The sequence below is a fragment of the Cuculus canorus genome, chromosome 14, assembly GCF_017976375.1.
Source record: "Cuculus canorus isolate bCucCan1 chromosome 14, bCucCan1.pri, whole genome shotgun sequence".
NCBI lineage: Eukaryota > Metazoa > Chordata > Aves > Cuculiformes > Cuculidae > Cuculus > Cuculus canorus.
The window spans coordinates 7,717,604-7,743,640 of NC_071414.1; the positions used below are offsets into that span (position 1 = coordinate 7,717,604).

General features: G+C 38.3%; 1 long non-coding RNA gene across 1 annotated transcript in view; it reads left to right on the top strand.

Moving 5' to 3' along the window:
* Positions 1-7,208, top strand: part of LOC128853569 (uncharacterized) — a 255,098-nt gene extending 247,890 nt beyond the window's left edge. The window contains exons 6-8 of the long non-coding RNA XR_008452162.1: positions 1,694-1,877; positions 3,851-3,929; positions 6,215-7,208. This is a non-coding gene — a long non-coding RNA (uncharacterized LOC128853569). The remainder of the gene's footprint in view (positions 1-1,693; positions 1,878-3,850; positions 3,930-6,214) is intronic.
* The last annotated feature ends 18,829 nt before the right edge of the window (positions 7,209-26,037 follow it).

A 26,037-nucleotide genomic window follows, 5' to 3' on the forward strand; every position in this document is an offset into this window, starting at 1 on the left:
ACAGACATTATTGTAGTTAAATGTCCGGTGTACCTAAATATCTATGTAACTTAATTTCCTTGCAAGCAGAGCAGCTCCTTATGACTTCTAACTTGCAGCTCTCTCCTCAGAAGAGAACAGGCGTGCAGAGCTGTCTCACTGCAGTTTTGCTGAAGAGCATAACTGACTTCCGTAACAGAAATAATGAATTGAAAAGTGTTGGCTTTTATATTATTCTAAAACTATTAGATATTTCAGAATGGAATTTACTGGTTGGATGCTTGCATTTTTTGTCTGAAAAAAGCAGCATTTCCAGAGGGTAAGCACCTTTGATGAAAACCTCATCACACTGAGAACCTGGTGTGTTTATGTCTCATAGAAAATACTATAGTCTTTTCCTTGTACCATGAGATCATGTTGAGATACTGAGAATCCTCTTGAAAATTCTACTTGCTGTTTAAGAAATTAACAGAAAATAGCAAATAAAACAGAATTATGTTTTGCAAGTCACTGCGCTTTCTTTCAGTCTATGTTCCATGGATGTGTAAGAGAAGGGTCAGTAGGTGAGTTTGTTGTGCTAGAGGACTGGAACGGTCATATAATAGAGCTCTGTGACTGGGTAAGTACTATACACTTCCAGTACAAAGTAAAAAATGGTAATTCCATTCAAGTCTGGAGAGATATAAAGAGGATCAATACAGGCCAATAAAGAACAGCGCTTGCATTATCAACACATTATTTTAAATAATTGACTATCATCAGTAGGAATCATAACTGATCGACATATCTGAAAATCATGTACTGTTATTTATATGCTTAAATATGATAAGGGCATCTTTCATTATATTGGAAGAACTCAAGCACCTGAATTTGCGGATAGACTTTCAGTGTGATTTTCAGATGTGCTTATGAAGCATTTGTCTGCATCTTTAAATGTCTAATACTTTAAAAATCTAACCTTCAGTGTGTAACTTCACAGATCTAAGCAAATCTTTAGGAGAAAATCTCTGCATATGCTGTAAAAGAGAAGGGAAGAGCTGGCCGAATCATTTTTACTGTCTCTTCCCTGTTCCTCCTTTTAACTCCATGTCTTCAAATAGAAATGATTTCAAATATTTAAAAGCTAACAGGTTGTTGTACTAAGATTGCAACATTTGACCATGGTGTTCCTTGGAATCAGCACGATTGTGTAGATGTGGACATAGATTTTGTTAAATTTGGTATTAAAGGCAGAATGGCAAGATTTTACTCCAGACTGAGACACTCGGGTTCAAAAACCAGGGCATTTTTTTAAGGGCCTTAAATTCTTCTGACTCTCTCACTAGAGGAAGAATACATTTGGCTGAAGTGACTAAAGCAGCGAGCTGCAGAGTGACTTGACAAAATAAAGGGATTGCTAAGCTGCTTCAGTCTTGTCCCATCTGACCATTAGAACCACTGAAGTGGATCGAGTGGTTACGTAAAGCAGTGCAACTAAAGGAGTGATTTTATTTGTACTAGAGCAAGTCCACCATTGCATGCCCTTTGAGTGACTAAATACCTGGATAACCTTATAGCATTAGCCATTTTCGAGCCCTAAAGAAGTCAAATACATATTTTTTTCCCCTCTCCATTTTAATGGGGGTTAATTCTTGTTTTTTTCATGCTTAATTTTAGCTTTTGAGCAAATGGAAAGGTAGCTGTTTCTAAATTCTTTCACTTTTTTCACTTCTAGGGAGTGGGGAAGACACATTTGTAGAAGCAGTCTGGAAGACTGTATTATCATTTTCCAGAAACAGGCGTGGGGCTGGAACTCAAGACAGAATCTGTGTATTTTTGAAACAAGTAGCACATCAGACCTGAGCAGAATGACAAGCAGGTGGCAGAAGGACACCCACTCTAAATCCAAAATGACAGAGGTAGGGAGACCAATGCTGTTCTTTTTTATTTATGTTTTTTTTTAAAACATAAAAGTCAAGAAGTCACTCATCAACTTCAGAAATGAGTTTTCCATTGTATTGTTATAAAGATTATGGTTCTATTAAAACTCTAAAGCTCCAAAGGATTTGCTCGGAAACCTTCTTTGGACTGTGATCCTTCTGACAATTAAGATACACAATTAACTAACAGGAGGGTAAACAAAAGATGGAGCTAGGCCTTTTTTAAAGGGGACACAGGGATGGGCAATTGTAGCAGACACATGCTGGAAAATTGTATAATGAATCTCAAATAAATGTAAGAATTTTATTTATTTATTTACTTACTTACTTACTTACCATAATGGTGGTCAAATATTTGAAGAGGAGCTGACAGAAGTTGGGGAATCTTCATCCTGGGATATATTCATAGCTTGACTGGACCTGCCTCAGGCTGGAGATTGCACCAGAGAGTTTTTAACCTGAGTTATTCAGGGATAACTGTTCCACTCCAAGTAGGTTAATGTAGGTTATAGCGGGCAATGGGCACAAGAAAATCTGACTTCTGCAATAATCAACAGCTCTTGAGCTAAAAAATAAAGTAAAAAAAAAACCCCAACCTGCAATTCCAGAGGGCAGTTTACATGAGCAGTGAAAAATGATTTTTCTTTTCTTCAAGTCCTGCTTGGAATGCCCTCCAGCAGTTGGAGCTCTGGACTCCAAGACGTCATCCCACACTGTCCCTCTAGAGGGATGATGCCAGTCACTGTGTCTCACTATAGTCACATCGTATAAATCACCTGCACACCTTCCAGATGGGAGTTTTGCGATGCTAATCACTTGAAGGATTTATAAGTCTATGGATATCTAGAGCCTGATTCCCCTTCCATTTCTGTTACTTGAAATTTTGGTGGTTGGAGTCGGTCTGGACTCTTAAAGGGGCGTAGTCAGGCTTCAGAGACCTGGAGCTTACTTTGAAAAGGCAAGGTCTCCATCCTAGCCCTTAATCTGTAGATGCTCATGGCAGACTGCTTTTCCTGGTTTGCATTCAGTTGGAAATTATTCCAGGATATTCTCTGGGCAGTGCCTGAGCTCCTCTGGGGACAGTGATACAGGTGACTGTGAAAATTATTTTTCCCCATGGATGTCTCTGATGCACACAAGCATTCTCAAGGTTTTAAGGGGAGGCAAGGTTAGAGGAATAACTGTACAAGGAAATTTAAAGTGTCGGGTTTTAATATCCAGAATCCAAGATGATAACTGAGCAATATTTATTACTGAGAAAAACAATGGGTATTTACCATAGTGATTGTTATACAGGTCAATGCATTTTTATATATATGTATGTAAGTATATAAATGTACGTGTCTATATATATACACCTACATATGCATATATTATATGTCTGTAATGCACAAATATTCTCTCTTATTATTTCTTTTAATTTCATTCTTGATTTTTTTAGCATTAGTAGGTTTGTTTGTTCTTTCTAAAGGAATTATTCTTGTTAATGCCTGGTGGAACAGTGCGTTTTTGTGGTATTGAGTATTGTTACTTTATTTTGTAATATTAAATGCTTTTAGAGACATAAGGTATTTTTTGTCACAGGTTTTTGGGAAATCGAACTGTAGATGGATTAGTTTGCTTTTGCTTGTTATACAGATTTCTGTGAAACGGTCTTTGAGTATTAACCCATAAATATTAAGGGCAGAATTTTTATTAATTTCTAAGCTCTGTAAAATGATTGTGAAAAAATATAGTATACAGTCTTGGAAGCAAAGCTTGTTGATATCTTATTAGAGTGAAAAATGTAACTTTTGGATGGGAAAGTTTACCTAATAGATATATATCCTGCTGTTTTGAAGCATAATTTGGACCATAAGCCTCGTTCTGAATTTTCATATTGAAATCCAGAGGAATGCTTACTAAATAGCAGGCTAACTAATGTCTAACAGCATGCATTGTTTGCTTAACAGGCTTTATTTGCTTAACACCATTCCAAAGGCCCTGCAGACGATGTTTGCCTGCAAGTCAAGCATGCGGATATCTGTACAGGTGACAAATACTTTGGAAAACAACATTGATCAGCTGAAATTTAAGAGACATTTCCTTCTGTCCTTGAAATCCTTGGGCTGAAACAGACTGCACTGGAAATCATTCAGTCCGAAGTCTTCAACTGATAGTGAGTTTGTGTGAACACAGTTACTTTACTGTGCAAATCTGTTTCAACATCCATCATTTAAAGGATGGGCATAAATTCGATTTATGCTTAGCTGCTCTTGTGTTAAATAGTGACCAGTTCATAAAGTGATTTTAGAAAGCAAGACTACTGATAGATTTGCATTATGAAAAGCCTCTAGCTATTGTCAAACATTTTAAGAACTACAGCTCATGCTTTTTTCACAAGGATAACTTCCAAGATTGTTGTTACTTACGTGACATAGTGTAATTTGCGCATACACCAGAGGAGAGCTGAATTCTTAAAATCAGTTGTTTCTTCTTAGTATTTATGTATATTGGTGGTGTTGATTAGATGTCAAACTTGCACAGTTTGTTCTCTAATACTATGAACTTGGCAACATCTCGAGCAGAGAGTGGCATTTCAGCTTATTCCATTATTTAGACAGGGAAAGCAGAAGGAAAATCTTAACCTTTTAAAAATAAATTTTAATAACATTCTGAAATTTGCAAAAGGCCATCAGACCCTGAGCCTGCTGTGTTGATCTCTGCTGACCCCTTCTGACAGAGGAAAATGCACTTAGGTTATAAAAAAGAACATAGAGCATTAAATAATTAAAGTGGACAAGTTTACTGTTCTAAAAAGAGCCAACTTCTGCACTTTCCCCTTAGAAGAAACCAAAGCAGCATATCTTTTAAGATAGCTGAAAGTAATAGTAACAAGCCTTCTCCTTGTTGCTGTGTACGGGCAAAGTTTTACCAGCTCGGATAATAGAATGCCAGATTTTTACCATTTGAGAAGCTGGCTTGGCAATGGAATACAGTGAATCATCAATTCAAGGCTCTCCCATCAACATAGGGAGATTCCTTAAAATGCCTTAAAATTCCTTAAAACACACAGAGACTTACTTCGCTAGACACCCCTAAGAAGTAATTTGTATTTAGGTTCATATTCAGTGCTTGATTATCTTACTCCCTTCTCAGCCAAGATTATTTTAGCACTGAACTGTAGTAGTCTTTGCTTGTGTACCCACTAAAAAGCCAAATTGGAGTGAGGAGGATGGTGATAAGGCTAAACACTGTAGAAATTGACTGTCGTATTTTGCAATTTTCTTATCATTTAGTATGTTAAATTTTTAAGCCCTTAGACTGAGACCGCTTCAAAACTTCTGTCTAATGAAATGATTTTGATTTACATACCAACTGTCTCTGTCTGAGAGTAGCTGTTATGCATTTAGCAATGTGATGCGATGATCTCATTCTTCAGGCTGAAACTTTTTTTTTTCATGTATGCTTTTCTTCCAAATATGTGAAAATGAGTGACTGAGTGGAAAACAGAACTGCCCAGCAATAATAGTCTTTAGAGAGCAGAACATGGTTTTAAACAGCAAGTTAACTCCCTGAATTGTTTCACACAGATTTAATATATAAAGATTTTATTCCTTTATTTTATTCTATTTCAGACACAAAAACTAGGAATACAGGTTTTGAAGTTCTGTGTGGCTTTGCTCACAGGTGCAGATGTTTTTTAACTAATTTTAGGCTGCGTTTTCCATTCAGATTAACAGATTCTAATGTTAGAATCTTGATACATGAAGAGTTGTCTTGAGAAGCAAAAGTTATTTGTAAAGACATCAGTCAGATTTGGATGGAAACCTGCAAATGCTTTATGTTTTTCCCATACTGGTACTGCCACGCTATGAACCAGGAGGTTGTAATGCCAATCTCACCCATCTCTATATCATTGAACACCTGCTTCTTACATGCTCTGTTTGAAGATTAATTGCCTGGTTTGCCACAAAAGCTTCTTGTTGGGAAAACCCAGCTACGAACGCTGCTTTTCTAGATCATTACCCTTAATATAACCACATATATAACACGATGATTACTGAGCAACCACACTTAAGTACTGCCATTCCCAAGTAAAAGAAAAAAAACCACCACAAGTCTTCTATGTTCACTGTTATATCTACAGCTTATTGCTAAGGAAGTGTCTTTGCCTTTAATCCACTCCAGTTAAAGCTGAGGTACAAATTATAAGATATAATGTAAGTTAAACACAAAGATAATTAACAACTCCAGAACATTTTACCTCTAGACACCAATATCTGGGGAGATAACTGGGAAAATGATTGTTTTCTTTTTTTTTTTGCATTTTGCAGATGCAGGATGTGTATAAGTGATATCCCGGTTGCAGTACTCTTCATCTCTCACAAAGATGTTTTAGTCCCAAAAGTCTGAGAAGATGATGTGACTGAGATAAGAACTGAAGATTTGTTTGATCAGAAAAAAATTATGAAGATTTCAAAACTTAAAAAGCAAATGCAATTATTTTCTTGGCTCAGTCTTCTAAACTTTTTCCCAAGGAAAATCTTGCAGCCTCAGCCAACACTGCAAGTAGGAAGTGGCTATGCATGTACAAAAGTCTTAACTTGTGAGCAGCTTCGCAGAATGTAGTCTCCCCCTGAATACTGGGAGCTGTAGGGCTTTGCAAAGCAGAGCAGCACCAAATGGGAGAAGAGCACATGAAACGTTTTTATTTGTGTTCACCTAACTGAAACTTTTAGTTTTATTTAGTTTTGTATTTAGGCCAAGCACGAGACAAGCAAGCCTGTCTCGCCTGCAGTAATAGTGTGACTGCTGTGCCAGAGATGACCAAGTTTTCTCTTACAATATTACTCATACAAGTTGGCTGCCAAAAAACAATGTGAAAATTTTGCCAAATCTTCTGCTCAATTTTGTGCAAAATCTCTATGTTGTGTATACACACCAGCTTCGATTGACACCACTATGTGCAATGCTGACTGAATGATTTTGTATGTAATGCCATATATATTAAACATCTTTGATAAATATGTTGTAGTCGTCTACACCTAATAAGGACATGCAAATACTGAAGTCACTTTTTTGTCCTTTTCTTCTCAGTGTTCGTGCTTAGATAATTGTTCAACATTGTACTTCTACAGTAAAGCACTTTATAAATGGCCAGAACTCAGTCAAATAGACCATCATGTAAAAGATTCTGTATTTTCTCTTACTGCTAAAACATGAGGTTTTGTACAGCTTGTGTTTTTACTTTGTGGTGGGTAAAGCTTGCCCTGTGGCCACATCACCTTGAGAACGGCCAGCTAGTTCAGCTGTAGAGCATAAAACTCATTAAATTTAGGGTTGTAAGTTGAGCTTGGTATTGGATGCCAAATAAATGACTGTGGTCGGGTCACCTTGGCTGACTGCTGGTTGTTCATGCCGCCACTCTCTCTCTCTCTGCCCCTTCTCAACAAGATGGGGACAGAAAGTAAGATGAAAAACTTGTGAGTGGAGACAAAAAACAAGGAGATCGCTTAGCAGTTATCATCACAGGAAAAACAAATTTGGTTTGGGGAAAATTAATTTATGATAGAGTTGGATGGTGAGAAACGAAAACCGAAATTACAACAACTTTCCCCAACCTTTTTCCCAGGTTCAGCTTCACCCCATTCCCAACTCCTGTGCCCCCTCACAACAGCAGGGCAGTGGGTGGGGGATGGCGTCTGTGGCCAGTTCTTAACAGCTCCTCGCTGTTCCCCATCTCCTCACACCACCCCTGTCGCTGTCTGAGGGCTCTCCATGGGCTGCAGTTCCTCCAGGGCATCCCTACCCACTCCAGCGTGGTCTCTCCAAACACTGCAGGGGAATCATCACTCAGGGCAATTCCCATATTTTTCCTCACTGCCTTTTCTTAAACACATTTGCAGAGAGGTGCTCCAGCCTGGCTGATGGGCTCAGCTGTGCCCCACGTTTGGGCTGTTGGGAATCCAGCTGGGACAGGCAAGATCTGCCCAGAAACAGCTGTGTCCGGCACAGGGCAGCCTCATTGCCTCCTCACAGAGGCACCTGTTGGCCCCACTGCCCGCTCCTGCAGCAACACCCGAGAGACACTGACAGGAATCATAAAGTTATGAGATGTGGATGCCGCAGGATGGCACTGCCTGTGTCAGGAGGAGAGTGGAATCAAAGTCTCAGGTAACCCATTATTACCCTGTGCTATTTTATTGCTTAATTTTCATAACTGTGTGAAAGTTACAAAGTACAGCGCAAGTGTGGTTTTGAAATCCAGTGTGTACCTTTCTGTTAGCTTAAGGCTGCGGCGACTTACACTCCTTTGATGAGCATTGTAGGAATCTCATTGTGTCCAAAGGGCGAAGAAAAACCTTCACTGATTTCTCATTAAAGAATTAATTCAAGCCAGATACTTTTAAAAAATCTCTTCCTTGTTTGTTTTCCTGATCCTAAGATGCTCAGTCATTTATATTAAATTAACTTTGCTGCGGACTCTGTGTCAAACCAGCGCTACAGCGTTAAATTGGATACATGAAATATTATCATCTTAGCTGCTGTGGGATGTTGCAGTTAAAGTCATCTTCACCTGTTAGTTGCTTTTTCTTACCAAATGGAAACTTGACATTTCAGAAGCTGTTGATTCCCAGTCTTTTCTGCCATATTCTTTCTCTCATGCTATGGTAAGTCAGAAACATAGCAAGAAAAGTTATCCCCACAGACCTCAATTACAGGTTAGACTCAGCCTCAATGAAGTTCCTAAACGATGGGAAAAGTTTTGATTAAATTGAGGCCCTTATTCAGTGTGGAAATTAAGCCTTTGGGTTAGGACAGTACTGAGTGTAAATGCTAAAAGGAATCTCTCCTTTTCTTCTGAAATCGCTGCTATGCAAGCTAGGTGTCAGACAAAGTGACCATACTGTGCTTGAGAAGCAGCAGTAGACTCTTGAGAAGCTTTACTGTCATATGGGGAAGTGTTACACCTCTGAGAAGCAGCTGAGGGGGCCCTTTAGGATTGCAGTGGTTGACTTAGTGCCCACATTTTGTTTAAGTCCTGTCTTAAATTCTGTTTCTAAGATATAAGTTGATTCCAGTGAGAATGTGGCAATTTAGCTAAGTTGAAGGTTCTGGATTTGATGAGTGACACAGCTGAAAGTAGGATAGATAATAAATGGAAGCTAATTATGTTCAAACTGCAATTGGGCCAGCAATTGTTTTAATTTATACAAAAAGAAATGAGTGGCAAATTTTTTCTTTTGTGGGAGGAGCTGTGTAGCTCATTAGAGTAAAGATTAGTTTTTACCGGAACAAGGGTTTTGCAGGTAAGTGCTTTTTCTTTATAACAAAGTAGGAACAGAAAATGAAAAAGATCTAGTTAGTCATTGCTATTTCAGCTTTTTCTTCCTAGCTGTTTCATCTGTTTTCAAGCAAAACATGTTTTGCTCCTTTATAAATTCATTAGTAAGGAATAAAGGAAGTTAGAAACTGTTTTCTGAAAAACAGAGTGCATTGCCAAATGGAGAGGTTTCAAAATGCTAAGTTTGAAAACAGAAAGAAAAATAAGCTCAATTTTCTAATAATGTGCACCTGGTAAAGTTTTAACCCTTCATCAAATTTCAGCAAATAAGAATGGAAGTAGTGGTTTCTGTTGTACTCAGTTTAATCATCCAGTGTGGATGGGTTTTGGTTTTGTTTGTTGTGGTTCAGCACATGCTATCAAAGCTAACTGGTGAAATTCAGTCTGGTCTAGCAGCAGGCTTTCTTTCAGCGTAACTTTGATTAAGGAGAATCTCAATAGAGCCCCTTTTCCCTGGAACCTGTTCTTACTATGACCAAGATCTGTGGGCTCACAATTTGTAAGATTTGGAAGCTACTGTTCGTAAGGCACATATGAGCAAAGTATCTAATGGCTGTTGTGTTCTGAATACTGCTGCTGTGTAGAAATGACTAATTCTTTTAGAAGTGAAAAATGTATTAACGTCTCTGACTCTTTTACGAAAACTTTTAGGGCCCTTTAGGCTAGTTAAGGGTACGTGGGAGGAAAATATTCCAGTTTTGCTGAAAGCTGCACTGTTTCACGTGAGATAATTGAAGAGAGATGTTATTATTTCTACTGTCTAAATAATCAATGTTTTTTGGAACTGCAGTCATAGGATCAATAGACAAATGTATTTTACTTGAGAATTAGATGTTTACTTTTAGGCTAGACTGTGTAGAGTCCAGTTCTTTTCCCCAGTATGGCACATATAACACTAGGTCTGATTGATAAAGGAATTTCATAGTATAGCTTCTGTCTTTACTATTTCATGGGTGAACACAGCTGTTACCTTGTCTCGGTAACCTCACAGTCTTGAGCTTCTGGAGATTTATAAGTTATGACCCAATATAAATATCTTATCAGTCTAAATCAAACTTTCTTCTTTTCTAATTTAAATGTTATGAGCACATTGATTGTAAAGCCCCTTAAATAGCCTATAATACCACACAGGTGAATGAGAACATTTGTAAAAGCTTCAGCTAGCTACTGTGTTTGTAAAATACTTCAAAGTAAGTGCAAGTGACCCACATACCAGAGTGAAATCTCAGTTTCACTACCAAATTGCACTGTGAGTAAAACCAGAAATCTAATATGGATTTTTAAAGCCAGGATAGAAGTTACTTGCAAAAAAAGAGACTTCTAATGCTTTGTTTATTTGTTTTGCTTCAGCTGATATTATCAAACTGGTAAAAAGCAACTGGTTTTGCACTGGCCTATCTGTTCAAAACAAGTTAATTTAAGAAGACTGGGTATACACTAGATCATCTGAGTTATTTCTGTAACTTCTGTGAGTGTTTATAAGAATACTGGCATTCTAAGCTGAGATGTTTGAATACTGGCAAAGCAAATATGGATTTGCATGTGTTAAGATTTATGCTAGTTGTGAAAAATTACATGTGTCACAAATCTTTGCTTGCTGCCCTGTGCTTTGCAGTGTCAGAATGCTAAGAGTGTTTCTAGGTAGTAATTAGGTTTTTGGGCTGAAACAAGAAACTGGCATTAACTTTCTGTGTTTTAATGGGCAAAACCCACACCAAATTGATATACTATATCAGATGTGAACTAAATGGAGCAAGCTATCCAGGATAGCTTAATGGAACAGACTACAAAGACCTTTGTGTGACTGGAAAGTTAAAGGAAGATGTAGAAAGAAAAGACATATACAACTTGCTAGTGGTGGATATTTGTCTGTAAGCATTGTTGTTGAATTATGGGACTAACTTCGTTGTTGGAAACAAAACAAAAAAGCTGCTAAAATGAGTTGATCTCTCCTTAAATCCCTGTGTCACCGTATTCTTCAGTTCTGGATATTTTCTTCTGCAAATGTTCTTGGTCTTAGGAAGTGTTTTTCTTTTCAGTATATTGTACAAATTGCAAGGAATGCAAATGGCTCCAATCTAAGCAACAACAACAACAAAACCTGTAAAGAACTGGTCCTCACTTTTCCAGTAATTACTGACTGGAACCAAATTTTTTCTCAAATACTGAGTTAGTTTATATTTGTGTGTAGCAGGATGTCTAAGCTTACATGTAAAGAACATGAAACTTTTGGCTTTGAGTATTAGTAGTGATAAATATTTGACTCAGAACGGTATTCATCATTGCTTCTTTGACGTCTGATATTGATGCCCGGCATCATTTATTTGCATGCTGTGTGTTGTTCCTTTAGATATTTTCCAAAAATCTTTCAGAACCTTTCTCTTGGTATTGCAGAAGGAAGAGCAGAATAAGTGATTTTTAAGACAAGTAAATTACGCTTGTGTAAAGCAAAACAAGAGCTGTGCTATCATTAGCAGGGTAAATACCTTGAGTTTTTCAGAAAAGGGTTGAATCTTCTGAAAGTTAAAGCTGAAAAGATAAGCTTCGCTGATTGCTACAAAGGGCCTTGCAGACACTGTCAAGCAATACTTTTGTGATAGCCAGTTGTTGAACTTTGAGCCATTCATTTCTTTTCTATGTGGAGGTAAACTTGACAGCTCAGCTGTTCTTTATTAGCAGAGCAAAAGGCTCTGAAAAATCCATAACCATATGCAATTATTTTCTATCCATCCTGTCCTTGTGAATCTTTTGCTCTAGTTTTAAGTTTTTGTTAGAACTTATTTTTCCTAGTCTGCCCTGTTCTATATGCAAGTTCCTCAGTTCATTCAGGAAACTAGGAATTTCCTAGGAAGGAAAAGTGTTTCTTTTTGCAGTTACCTTTCACCCAGTCCTGCCCTTAAAATGCTGAAAACCCAAGTTGCTGCTGCTGTGGGTCCCATTTACTTAATGAATTGTGATATTTTTTAACTTTACCCACTGTGGTGTGAATCGTAATCTGTGTGCTTTAAAAAAAAACAAACAAAAATGCTTTCAGCAAACTTGGTTGCTTCACGCACAAACCCAGTGTCAGCAATTTTTTCAGAGGCGGCAGGTACCTTAATGTAATGAGACACTTGCTGCATGCTTCTGCTTTAAGTGGCATTGAATTGCTGGGATATTGGCAAACCTGTCTGGTAGACACTCTGCTTGTCTTCCTCTCGTTCTAGTTCACTTCACTTATGCTGAGTCCTCTGTTTTCTGTTGTCATTTGAGAATCTCCTATTCAATGGAAACCTCCTTTTGAGACTAATTAAAACCAAACTAGTGATTTTCTTTGAAGCAAAAGCACTATAAAGAATTGCACTGTCTCATTAATAATAAAGAAATGTCTATCTTGCCCACTGAGGGTTTTTTTGTAGCTAATCTTAGTGTAATTGTAATATGTATATATTGAATATTACTTTCTCATTATTCTCCATACTACTTTTCTTTGCATAAATCGTTCCATACCCATAATTATTGCTGTTGTGGCAAGGTGATGAACAAGTGCCTGACAATTATGAGTCTAAATGAACCTTTTCTCATTTCTTACACAAAATTAATATACACTAATAGAGTAACATAAAAATTATTTTTGCAGTCACATGCTGAGTTCTTGTTGATGCCATTATACTGCATGCTATAGATGCAGAGTATCTGCAGGTATGGTGGGCATGGACCACTGTCTTCATCTGTTATATGGATTTATTTATTTATTTTCCCTGCTGTAGAATCTTGGAATGGTTTGGGTTGGAAAGGACCTCAAAGATCATCCAGTTCCAAACCTCCTGCCATGGGCAGGAAAATTTTCCACTGGATCAGGCCGCTCAAAGCCTCATCCAGCTTGGCCTGGAACACTTCCAGGGATGACTTCTCTGGGCAACCTCCTCCAGTGTCTCACCACTTTAATAGTAAAGAATTTTCTCCTTATGTTTAGTCTAAATCTGCCTTCTTTCAGCATGAAGCCGTTATGCCCTGTCCTATTACTACAGGCTCTTGTAAAATGTTCCCCTCCCCTGCTCTCCTGTAGCCCCCTTTAGGTACCGGAAGGCTGCTTTAAGGTCCCTCCAGAGCCTTCTGTTCTCCAGGGTGTACCTCAACTTTCTCAGCCTATGCTCATAGCAGAGGTGTTCTATCCATCTGATTGTTTTTGTGGCCCTCCTCTGGACCTGCTCCAAGGGGTCTGTCTTTCCTGTCTGTAGGGCTCCAGAGCTGGCCACTCCGGGTGGGGTCTCACCAGGGATGATTAAAGGGGGAGAATCGCCTCCCTTGACCTGCTGGCCATGCTTCTTTTGATGTAGCCCAGCAGTTGCACATTGGCCCAAGTCCAGCTTTTCCCGTAAGTCCTCTCGGTAGGTCTGGAAGCTGGTAAAGGAGCTGGAGAACAAGTTTTTTGAGGAGAAGCTGAGGAAACTGGGGTTGTTTAGCTTAGACGAAAGGAGGCTGAGGGGAGCTTGAGCAAACTTTTCTATAATAGAATAACTTCCTGTTATCTCCCATTTCCTCATCTATTCTCAAAGTTTTTTTCACTAAACGTGTGCCCTCTCCTTTTTCATTTATTTCAAATATTTAATTTTGCAAGCTACTGTGGGACAACGGCTTACCTGTGAGTGGATGTTTGTAAATCTGACAAAGCAGCAACTCTTGAGGTTCGGAAAAGAATTTTTTTCTCCACCTTTTGTTTGGCTTTTAACAAATAAATCAATCTCTCTTGATGTTCCAAACTAAGACCATGTGTGCTAAGTGGTGCAAGTGAATTTCATTGAGGGAAGGAAAAGAAGCTGCTGTAATAAGTGAACATTCACACTGCATAATGTTGCTGTTAAGTGTTCTGGAGTGATTACCACAACAGTAAAGCTGCACACGTGTGCATCCTATCCAGCACATCCTTTTCAAGGGAACGTGTGGGTGCATTTATCCCTCACTGAAAGATTCAGAGTGGTTACACTGACTTATTGTAAAAAGCTGTGACTAATGATATTAGTGTACAGAGGTGTTGGTGGTAGAAGTGGGAAGGAGATGTGATGGCTGTTTAAGAAATATACTTACAGTATTAGCGTTTTCTGCATTTAACATGGTAGGCCTGCATTCTATAAGCTTCCTTTTCTTCCAGTTGGCATCAAACACTAACTATTAACTGTATCTTTCTGGAGTTTAGGGCCATTGACAAATATGTCTCAAATTAGACTGCAGAATGAGGCATCCCTGGCAGCAGTGGCTGGTTATTAATTTTGTGAACCTGCACAAGGCTTTCAAGGAGATGCTCCTGCAGGGCTGCACTTTGCTTAGAGGGAGGAGATAAACCTGCCACTTCTGAAGAGCTTTTGATCACTGTGTCCAGCCTTGCAGTTTCCTAAGCACCATCTCTTAATTTGTCTTTCTGTTCAGCCGGAGGAGATGGCATACATTATTATTCTGAGTCCTAATGCTGAACAAGTAACAGGCATTTTTGCTGTGTCTGCTTGGACTCTAATCTCCATTTTTGTTATTTATAAATAGCAAATTAGTTTTCCAGAAGAGCAGGAAAGGAGGGTTTTATTATTATTTTATTTTTTTTTTTTTTTTGCCTCCAGCAATGAAGATGCTTTCCTACAGCAATGCAGACATAATTAAGGACTGAGTTCTATCTTCAGACACCTTCCTATCTCACCCTCCCTCTGTGAGACACCATTAACAAATTCTTTATTTATGCTCTTGCCCTGGAGGGGTATTGACATTTAATTTTAATCTATTTTTATTTTTCTGCAAGATACAAGAAGGTGGAGGGGAGAGTTCTTGGTTGTACAGCTGAGGAGGCTGAAGCCAGGAAGGCTGGAGCTTTTTAAAGGTTTAAACTGGTGTGTTTCTTAGCAGATCCTGACGTTAGATCCAGGGAGAAAAGGCTCAGGGATCATACAGCCTGGAGCCTGGCAGAGAGGCAGGCTTGGGTTTGAGGGCTGTGCTCCCAGCAAAGGATAGGAGCAAATGGTAGTTCCCCAAGGAAATGGAAGAGGTCCCTGAAGAGGCTACAGGCTGAGCCATAATAGAGCTGCCCTAACCAGGGGGCACAGGGCTGTGTTGGTGACTCCACGTCCTGACCCTTGTGGTCCCGAATGCGTTCATAGCATATCAGATATGCTGTGTGTTTGCTAAGCAGAAATGTACCCGAGGTGCCGAGTGGGGAGCAGCGTGCCGCGTGCCCAGTCAGTCAGCCCCGCGTGCCGGGGACAGCAGAGGATGAGCTGTGCAGGCAGGAGGCGGACGATGTGCTGCCGGCTGGGGGCCAGGCTGAGCGTACACTGCAAGAACCAGGATTCATTTAATATTACTATGGTGAAAGTTAGATCTTACTGTTTTTAATACTGGCTGATGCTGTGTCCCTGTGGAACTGCAGCAGTGCTGCCACGATTATGACTTCTCATTAAAACACACTCCTTGATAGCCAGAGCAGAGGAGGTGAAGGTGCTGAAATGCCAGATGTAATGAGCTGTAACTAGAAATGGCACTTTCCAAGTTTTGGACATAAGGATGTTGTTTTACAAACATTTCCAGGACTAGCAGCTGACTGTGAGGGGGTACTTGGAAGTCAAGCAGTGCATGGGCTGACTGGCACTCGCTGATTTTGAAACTGAACCAGACCAACAAAAGCATATTTGCAGCAGACTGTTGGTCACCCTGCACTGGAACGGTGAGGAGGTGGCAGTGGGATGTACCAGAAGAACACACCTCACTGTGCTGTGCCTCAGTTAGGTAAATCTTGTCTAAATGCCTGCTGAATGCCTGGTGTCACCAGAAGAGATGTGCCTATGTTATGGACCTTCCAAGCTTTCATTACGTTGCAAAGATTCAGATTAAAAATATGGTGGTAGAACTTAACCTTTATAGCTTCTCTGTGGTTTTGTGGCTTGTGAAGTCCCCACATGGCTGAGAATCTGGAGGAGGTGGGGGTGGATGCCTTCCATCAATCTTACTTTACAAACACTGTAGTTTAAATGGAGGTCCATGCTGTGTTTTTTTTTTAAAAATAAGGTAAAGTAGAGGCAAGAAGAATGAAACCGTATCCGTTTCTTTGTCACATATGCTGTAGGGCCTATTACAAACTCTTCTGACTTTAGCAGTAAGGACTGATTACTTCAGTCAGGGATGAAGCCAGACAGTGATGCTTTACCATGAAACTCCTGCAGAGGGACACACAGATGCTCACATTCCAGCCACTCAATGTTTGTAACACAAATCAAGTTTCACCTCAGTGGCCCAGTCCTTTTGTCTCTGAGTTTGGTTTCAAACACACCATCTATCTGTTCTTTGTCCTCGCTACATGCATTGTTATTTAATTGTGCTGTGTCTCTGTATATATCGAGATTAATATTCATAACATGCTCCAGGCAAATTAACTAGCTGTGTTGGCAAATTGTATTGCCAGACTTCTTCACCACTGTTAAAAATGAGTGTTGAGTACTCAAGATGTGACTCTCCTGAGCTCCTGCTTTAAGGTAACGCGACGAACCAGTGATTTACACACGCAGGCATTAGGTTTCTGACACACAGAAGCATATCAAATGTAGCCACCTTGTTATTTTGTTATTCCCCTGCTACTACCCTTGCCCCTTCAAACCCTGTGAAATACAGGCTGCTTGACCAAGATAATTGCTGCTGAACGGTGCTGTTTTATTAACATGCACATCAGCACCCCAATCCAGTGCCGCTGGAGCCTTGCTGCAGTGCGTACGGGAGGTATGCAGAGCACCAGAGAAATCCTTAAAGACAAACTCGAATGCCAGCTCGCTTTCTGCCTCTTTTTCTCTTTTTGGTGGAGAACATATCAAAACTCTTCAGTTTATCAAGCCCTCAGGAGTATAAACTAGGGGTCAAAGTCTAGTTTATAAGACTGTAGGAAGGATTTTATCTTCTGCGGATTTTCTCATCTATGCATATTAGAGAACAGACATTTTTCCCTCTGCCATTGGCAAAGAAATCCACTCTGCTTAATCGTATTATTATCCCGTGACTCAGCAATAGTTGTGCTATTGTATCTCATATTCTGGCTGACATTGATTGTTTAATCTCCAGCATAAAATTTTAGTAAGGCTGGTAAGGACAGCTCTTCGTAAAGGAACAGCTTTTTCTTATGAGTCTGACACTGTCTCTCTTGATGGGACAAGAGAAAGAGATGGAACAAGGAAAGAGGTTATTTTCATAGCCTTGTGAAGGGCTTCCTCAACTTACAGGTGCCTTCCAGGAGCTGTAGTCTGGAAAAACAATCACAGCCTTATTTTTTGTCATTTCTTTCTGATAGCAGTAGTCTATAGTAATAACTAGTTATATATTCATGCCAGTATGTTAAATAAATTTAAACCCCCACATATTTAAAAGATCAAGGCTACAACTGGGAACACCGATAATCAATTTTTCTGCACTGATTGGATTGTGATGAAACTTTCACTGGCTTTTACTGCAGGATTTCGTGTGCAGATTATACTGAAATGAGAGGATTTATTGGTTATACCAGGGTAAGGATATCAAGCTTATAGTAAATAATGTCAAAGAAACTGTAACCTAATATTTTTTTTTCATTCTGTTATGACCTTTGGCTGAAAATGAGGGTAGATCCTATGCATTTAGCTGGAAGTAGCAAAAATTTCAAGAGTATAGAGGAGCTTTTTTTTTTTAATTTGGAACAGGTGAAATATGTAAATCTGGGATTTGGACCTTTCAAAGTTCATATAAGCTAAATTTATAATTTTGAGACAGTTCTATTCAGAAGTTTTGGTCTTGTTCTTTTTTCAGCTGAACTGCTCTACCCGTCTCTCTTTTTTGAACACTGTGTAGTGAAAACAGAATGAGGATTGATCCAGGTATTTTATCTGAAATGTTATGTCCTGTTGTGGATAGTCTTGCTTGTTGCTAGTGTAATATTTCTCCTTTTCAATGTTTTTCTCTGTAATCTAGTTGTTAAAAGGGTTTTGACCAAGTTTATGACTAAGAATAGCATGATACACAGAGACACCTGGAAAAATCAAGTTTAAGGTGAACAAAAGGGACATTGCTGTGTTCCCCACACCTAGAAAGCGAACAAAAACTATTTTTTTGAGAGACCAGTGTGAATTGAGTGCCTGAAGAAAGATAAAGCTTTAAAAGCTGCTTGTAAAGTTCAAGGCTATAGTAAACACTTTGAAGACTAATACTTGGGTCTTGTTTGTTTAACAGGAAAACCAGTATCGGCATACTGGGCTCTGTATAGGCAAAAAGAATTTTTGGAACTTGGCAGTATTTTTTAAATAAAAGTCTACTTACTAGTGACCAAAAAGTGTGAAAAGACACTTGAGTTAGTTTACATTTATTTAAAAAGCTTGTAAGAAATGGGAGGGGTCTTAGGTTTAAAAGCAGTCATTGTTAGAGCTATTTCACTTAATCACAACCAGGAAGAGTTATTGATTGTAGCAAACTGCAGTTTGCCTTGTACTGAATCTCTGGTAGGCAGCAGTTTCCATTTTTACTCCATGTTCTTCAGCCATCTCAGAACAGAACACAAAGGATTTTCTAGCAGGTTTATTTCACTTCCTTAATGCTATATAAAAGCTAATGTAAATTGAGTTTTCCCCCTATTTTATCTGTGTAGAGTATTCCACAATGTCAGTCTCTTTTGACTGCTTAGAAAACTTCTAGTCTACTCATAACCAGTTTCTTTTTTATCTTGGAGTATCTTCTGTCTTTCACACATACTCTTCATTTCCCTTATCACGGTTCCGTTTAAGAGCTGTGCTGAACTACCAGCCTAAAGCTCCTAGTAATCAGTTCGGCTCTTTTTGCTGTTTGTAACTGGTAGAAGAAAATTCAAGTCCTAGTTTCTGAGTTAACAGGCTTATCTATTACACTGTTGAATGTCACTGCATTTCTATTACTTTATCATTTAATGCTGTTATTTTGTTTGTTTAAGAATTTCCAATTTCTTCATGATATTCATAGTGCCCCTGACTGCGTGTGTAGGTTGTTCAGGTTTTGGCTACCCTGATTATAAAGTTTCGCTGTGAAAGCTGAAAGGGAAACTGTAAGCCGCGGTCAGTCCTGTAGCTGGTGTGGTAATTCTCAGTAACAGCAAAGCTAAGCTATTTGCAGGGAGTCACATTGTAAGTCACTCAGTTCAGGAAAACTATTGGGAGATGCTGGTGGATGCGTACAAACAGATCAACAATGGATATTTAGAAACTGCGTTGTAGGAAATAGGCAACGGAAGCTTTGGGTAAGGCTGTTTCTGGCTGCATGGTGGTTAAGCTTCAAAGTTTATTCTTTAAGCACAGATACATAGTTTGTCTCATGTTTCATTGATGGAATCCGATTCACATTTCTGACAAAATAAATAAATAAATTGGATTTACTGATGAAGCGGTGAAGATTTCCTGCAGGAGGGCAGACCTTAGAAGAAAAAAAGGCGCAGTGGGTCTTGAAATTTATGTAGTTGCCAAAGCTCGATAGAATGTGTTGATGTTAACTGATCTGTGAGATGCGCTGGGTTCAGTCTTAAAATTTTCTCCTGATGGTGTCCACCTAATTTAGTAGAATTCTTTTGACTTTTTCATTAATGAGTTTCTTGTTATAAGACTTATTAAAGTAAAACAGCTTTCTCAGGTTGTGAGTAGTCAGTTTGTACATATGACATAATGCAGTCTGCAACGTTATATGGACTAGAAAGGATGAGTTCAGGAAAACTAGAATTGTGTACTGGGAGGTTCCAACTTATGTTCCCTTTTACTACCTCTTGATTTCTGAATCTTTAATGTTTTATTTCATGCGTTAAAATGCCCTTTTTAAAAAAAAAATAATTTTGTCATGAGAACACTATCGAAAAGGATGCATTTTATTCAAGCTGAAATTCTTAATTTGCAAATTCTTTACAACAGCTGTCTGGTAGAAGGAATGATGTTGCCAAGTGTAGGCTTTCTCATTTAGATGAGCACTGTCTGTAAAATACGCTATGAAACGTGGAGTTTCTGCTTGACCCAGATAAATTTTCCCAATCCAGAAGATTATTTGAAATGCTACTGTCACAGTTTAGCAACAGAATATGAGGAGTTCAGCCATAGAAATAATCTATAACTTGTTTTTCATCCAGTGATGCATTTGTTTGTGATTATCAGGAAATCAGTTGAAGCCATAGATTTTTGTCATGTACTTTGAAGAGAGCATTTTGTAATAGAAAGCAAACAAAAAATACTGAGAATTTATTCTCATTTGTGAGGAGATTTTGAAATAAAGGAAAAAAAACCAACCAACCAACAACAACAACAACAACAACAAAAATCAACCCAGGAATTTTTGCACTGCTGTGAGCAAAGTGCTTTTCAGACATATTGTGAAACAGCTTTCAATTTGAATACCTGATAATAATTTAATCCAAAATTTCAGCTTGTAATCGGGATACATGAGCACCTGCAAGTTATTTCTCATTTTAAAGTTTGCAAATAAACCACTCTTAATTTGAAATATCAAATTTTGTGCTGTAGAGGGTAGACACATACAAAAATCTTTAGAAACACAATTTTGAAGTTTGAATATTTTGCATTTAGATTACCTCTTAAAAAATTAAAGTCTTCCTGATGCAACAAGGAACTGGTAAGTTCTATTGTGTGTACTTAGAAAACAGTCTAATGTGGGAAATTTAAAGCTATTGAAAAAATTGTAGCTGGTTAGAATTCCAACAAGATCCATATTTGTGTTATGCAAGGTGTGAAATTCTGTTTTCCTCCGCCCTAAAATAAACTGAAGAAATGATGTACAGTTGGTCCTGATGTGTGAAGCGAACCAGTCTGAAAAGGAATGGGAAATCTTTCATTAATTATGAAATACCTTTGACAAGGTAGAAAAATATAACTGATGCAATTTTAAGAAAGAAGAAAAACCCCTTTTCAGATACTTTTGGAAATAGTTTTTAAATGTCTACTCCCAGGATCTTAAATCCCTCTTAGATTCATATTTAAGGTAATTTAAAAACGAACCAACCAAAAAAAAAACCCACAGCACCTGATAGTGAGTGTGGAGGAAGACTCTTGGGAGTGATGAAAAATATTGTTTGGAAAGTATGTTTGGTACAATTTTAGTAGTAGAAAATTGCAGTTTAGACGGTGTTGTCTTTCAACATTATTTTTTTAGTTCTGAAAAGTGAAGAACATGATGCAAGGCAAAAGAATACAATTGGCCGTGGTTGTGTCATAGAAATTACTGGGTAAGTTTTGAGGTTCCAACGTGAATAGAAGTGCTGGTTCTGAATGATAAAGCAACAAAGACTTGAAAGAGTACTGAACTTTATAAAATATGGGCTTTGTACCTGGAACAGGCATTAATTTCCTCCTTGATGGCTTACAATTAGTGGCCAAACAGTTTAGTTGATTCTGCAACCACCTCCTTATATCAACAATTCAGTCTGTAGGAGGAAAGTCATTAGTAAGTACCTTAATGGCCAAATGCTAACAAATGATTCTTTACCCCACTTAATGAGCACTTAAGCAGTTGATGTGCTTCTAGAATTGTAGGAAAATTTAATTAGGTAACAAACAAATACGCCAGATTAATATGTGGTCTTCAGGAAAGGCACATCAAAACCTAAATGGATTTTTAGGTGGGATAAAAACCTAAATGGATTTAGATTTACAAAACAGTAAACATTTTTTAACCTACCTAGATCGACTGGTGGGATTAGGTACTGTTATTTGAATATTATTGCTGGGCTTTGAAATGTAGAGTGCTAGTAAACGGCTCTGGAGTCTGACTTGTTTCGTGTAAATTCATTTGTTTGTGGAGGCTTTTGCACCTCACCGATTTTGGCCATTTGGGAAAATGAAGCAAAATTCAAGTTTTTGTCAAAGAAAGTCTCTCACAGGTTTTGTACTTAGGTTTGGTTTTAACTTCGGTATCTAGTCTGGGAACGTAAAACTGCATCCAGATAACTGTGTAAGGAGCTTGCTGAGATAGCAAAGAGGGAACTAGGACTTATGTACGGAATTGCATCTTGTTGATGGGGTTAAAGGAACACAACACGGAAGGTGCGTCTCTTCTTAGGAAGTACATCCCCATCTTGATAGGAAAGCAAAAGAATGTGATCCACCGATTCATATACTAACTGTCTAAGAAAATAGAAAGCAAAAATGTTTGAAGAATATAATAACAAGGGCAGCTAGACTTTAAGGTCTTCTGATCTCCCTGGGGAAAACGTGTGCCTAAGTGCATTTAGCAGTTTCTATATCATGACTATGTACAGCAAATTAGTATGAAGATGATTTTGCACTTATCTTAACCTAAGATAACAATAGAAGACAATTCATATAATGAATAAACTGGTGGAAATCATGATCAGAACCCACTTGAAATGAAAAAGGTTTTGTGCTCCACATGATTCACAGTTAGGCCTGACTGGCTAGAGAAATTTAGTATGAGAAAAGTGAGAGATATTCTATAGTAAACAGAATTTCTTTTTATTCCTCAACTGGGTCAGTTCTTGGCTACAGGCGAAATGGGTTGGTGCTGCCTGTGTTGGTGTGGTACAGGGGAAACTATAGGTTATGAGAAGTTGTTATAGAGTCTCTTGACAGTGACCAGAGTCCCTTGCCGTATGGTTTTGTAACCTACATCTAGGAAATAACTGAAAATAGCTTATTATTGAGTGGTAAATGATCTTCGAAGAAGGAACTTGTTATATTCGTAGGATGGTACTAAGATTTCAGGATGTCTAGATTCTGGAGTAGTAGTTCTTCCACAATAGAGGCTGGATTTTTCTGTACACCAAAGACAAAACACTCAAGTGTCTTATCCACAGAGCAGGATGTTTGGTCTGATAGAAGTTCTAAACCCATTTTTAAAGCAATGATAAATTTGGGATGGAGGGGTGGAGGCATTGTCCTTTGACAAATGTGAATTTCACTGATGGAATTTCTCCATGCAGTAATGAGTGTGATTTAAAAGTTCTCACTAGATATAAGGAGAAACTTTTTCCTCATGAGAGCAGTCATGGGCACAGATTGCTTGGAGACCTTTTTCACTTTCCATCCTTGCAGGACCAGACTGAATAAAGCCCTAAGCAACTTGATCTGACCTCAGAGCTGCCTCTGCTTTGAGCTGGTCGTGGGACTAGAAACCTCCCGAGGTCTCTTCCAACCCGATCCTACAAAACTAAAATTAGAAAGAGGTATATTTTTAACAGTAAATGAAGCTTGCCAAAAGAACAATTTGTGAATTGTTGTAGTGGATTCTTCATTGTTGGATATTTTGGAATGAGGTTTTCATCTGTAAGTCCCTCTAGTTAACACAAAAATTGCTCTGGGAAACTCTTATGACCTATTTTATAACGAGGTTAGTCTAAATGATTGTAATATCCTTTGTAACTATAAATGCCTGTTATTCCTATTTTATACTTTTCTTGCAGAGTGGCTTTTTGTAACTTTGGTTCTTGGTTTCCCAAAGACATCTCGGTCTCTATGCGTTTCATTATATGCATAAGGCACGTTACTAGCTGCTATTTATTCAGTGTACAGTTTGGAGGTGAGGGAACAATTCTCATGGAACAAGCACAGAAATTTTGCTGAAGCCAGCTGAATACAAATAATTCTCATTTATGTATTGCTCCTCTGTATTTAAGGTGACTACAATGAGGAATGAAAATGTGACTGGTGCAGTGTGAAAATTAGGCAAAGGGTATTTCAAACCAACTAATTAAGTACAAGGACTTAGAGCATCCGCATGAAAAGCCGCGGTTCAGATTTACTGGGGATTTTAATATGGAATAAGAAACACTCCCTTGTTAGGAAAATAGCCTAACTGGATAGAACTAGAAAACAGACTGAAATCCTTGTGAGCAAACTAAATTTAAAATGTGATTCAGACTACGATAGTAATGACATATTATCAGGCCTTAAAGATTCATGGAGAAATTTATAGTTCAGATTTTAGAGAGGAACTCGTCTGACCAGTGGGGTGGATGTGGAAACACATTCTTAATTTCACCTCTATCTGCAACAGGAAGGAGGCTCTGTTACAGGCTGCTGGTAAAACAGTTTGAAAAGCTGTGTATCTGTGCCACATGAAGTACAATTTGTATTTTAGGGTAATGCCAGTATTAGTGTAGAATGAGGGAATGGAATGGTATCACAACGGAATAATTCAGAGAAATTGGGAAAACTTTGAGTGCGCCCAGAGATTGGGGAACAACTTGCTAATGTCTTGCTACAGACCAAAAATAATCTGTCCATGGAGTGATGTGCATTCCAAACCTGTGTTAACAATTCCTAAAAGAGTCAAGGTGGGACTCTCCAGTCTCATAAGATTGTCAGTTTTGTTGTTGATGTTTGGTAACCTGTTAAGATGAGCTGATACCTCTGTTTAAGATTGCTCTCTAGAGGACAGAATGACTACAGTTTAACGGATGTGAATAACATTTAAGTGAAAGCAGCCTTTAAAGTAAAAGCAAAACTAAATTTATTTTACTCCAGTGAAAATTTACTAAAGCAGATGCATTTAAAGACTGATGCAGAGGAATAAACGAATGCTTACAGCTTTATGGCAGCTTGTAGCTTCTGTTTAAGATGTTTCCTCAGTTCCTTTCCATTAGCTGACTGTTAATTTAAGCTGACTATAAAGATATTTCACATAGCTCTTCTAGGCTGGGATCCATTTATTTCTAGAGTCCCATTCTTCGGCTTGTTATCTCCAAAATAAATACCAATTTGAGATTAAATAGTCCCTTTTATATTCCTTTTTCTTAGCTGTGTTACTGTTTAGTACAAACTCACTCTTATATCCTAATGATTGCAACTAATTCAGTGGTGCACCCTGAATTTATCTCCTGCCTGTTACGTTCGAGTTCTGTCTGGTACAACTTCCTTGCCATCACATATGGATCACGTTGGAATTCTGCACCAAGGCAAGAGGACTTGGCTTAATATCTGATTGAACTGTAAATGAGCCTACTTACACAATGAAAATACACCTTTGTCTGGACCCCAACTGTATCACATCTGTGTCTCTGGCAGTTTACGTACGTATGCAATTTAGAAAAAGTCCTTTAAAATTGTTTTATCATCACAAGATGTAACTAGGCACACAGATCACATCAAGATATTCACAGGTTCTAGTAATATTAATGGACTCGCTAATTTGAGAATGCCAGAGTTGCATTGCTTGTTGGGACTGGAACTATGGCAGGGGTAGGGAATTACTGTTGCATTGTGTTGGTAGGTTTCTCACTAAAGATAAAGAGCTGTTCCCCTTTGTTATATGTGAAACAAGTAATGAAAAAAATGTTCCTTAGCCATATGGTTATTGTAAAGAATAATGAATGTCTGTAAACGTGGGAATGTTTGATTGGAAGTTATAAAGAGAGCAAAACGAACATATGCTGCTTTCCACTATTAACAACAGTTAAAATAACACAGAAGATGGTAATCATTTTGAAACAACTGACCAGTTTGATTGTTGTTGACTAAGGAAAGAAAATATCTAAAATCTGAGTCATGTCTTCAATGCTTTCCTTTCACTGGGAATTCTGGTGTTTTTAAGGAGTTGAATTCTGTGTGACAGAATATTTTATTAACAGCTAAAATGGGAAGGGACTAAGCTAGCATCAGTTTGGGACCGGAACATTGTCCGCACTGAATGCTGTTACATTCTGTCTTCTGCTTTGCATGACTGGTTTTGGAGCCTGGAAAACTGTATGTTTGACTGCAAATAAGGCATAGTAAGATTTGGTGAAAAAAAAAGATGGATGATCCAGTGTGACTAAATGGAACAAACTGGTTACCATTTTAATACAAACAATTACAAAGAATTACT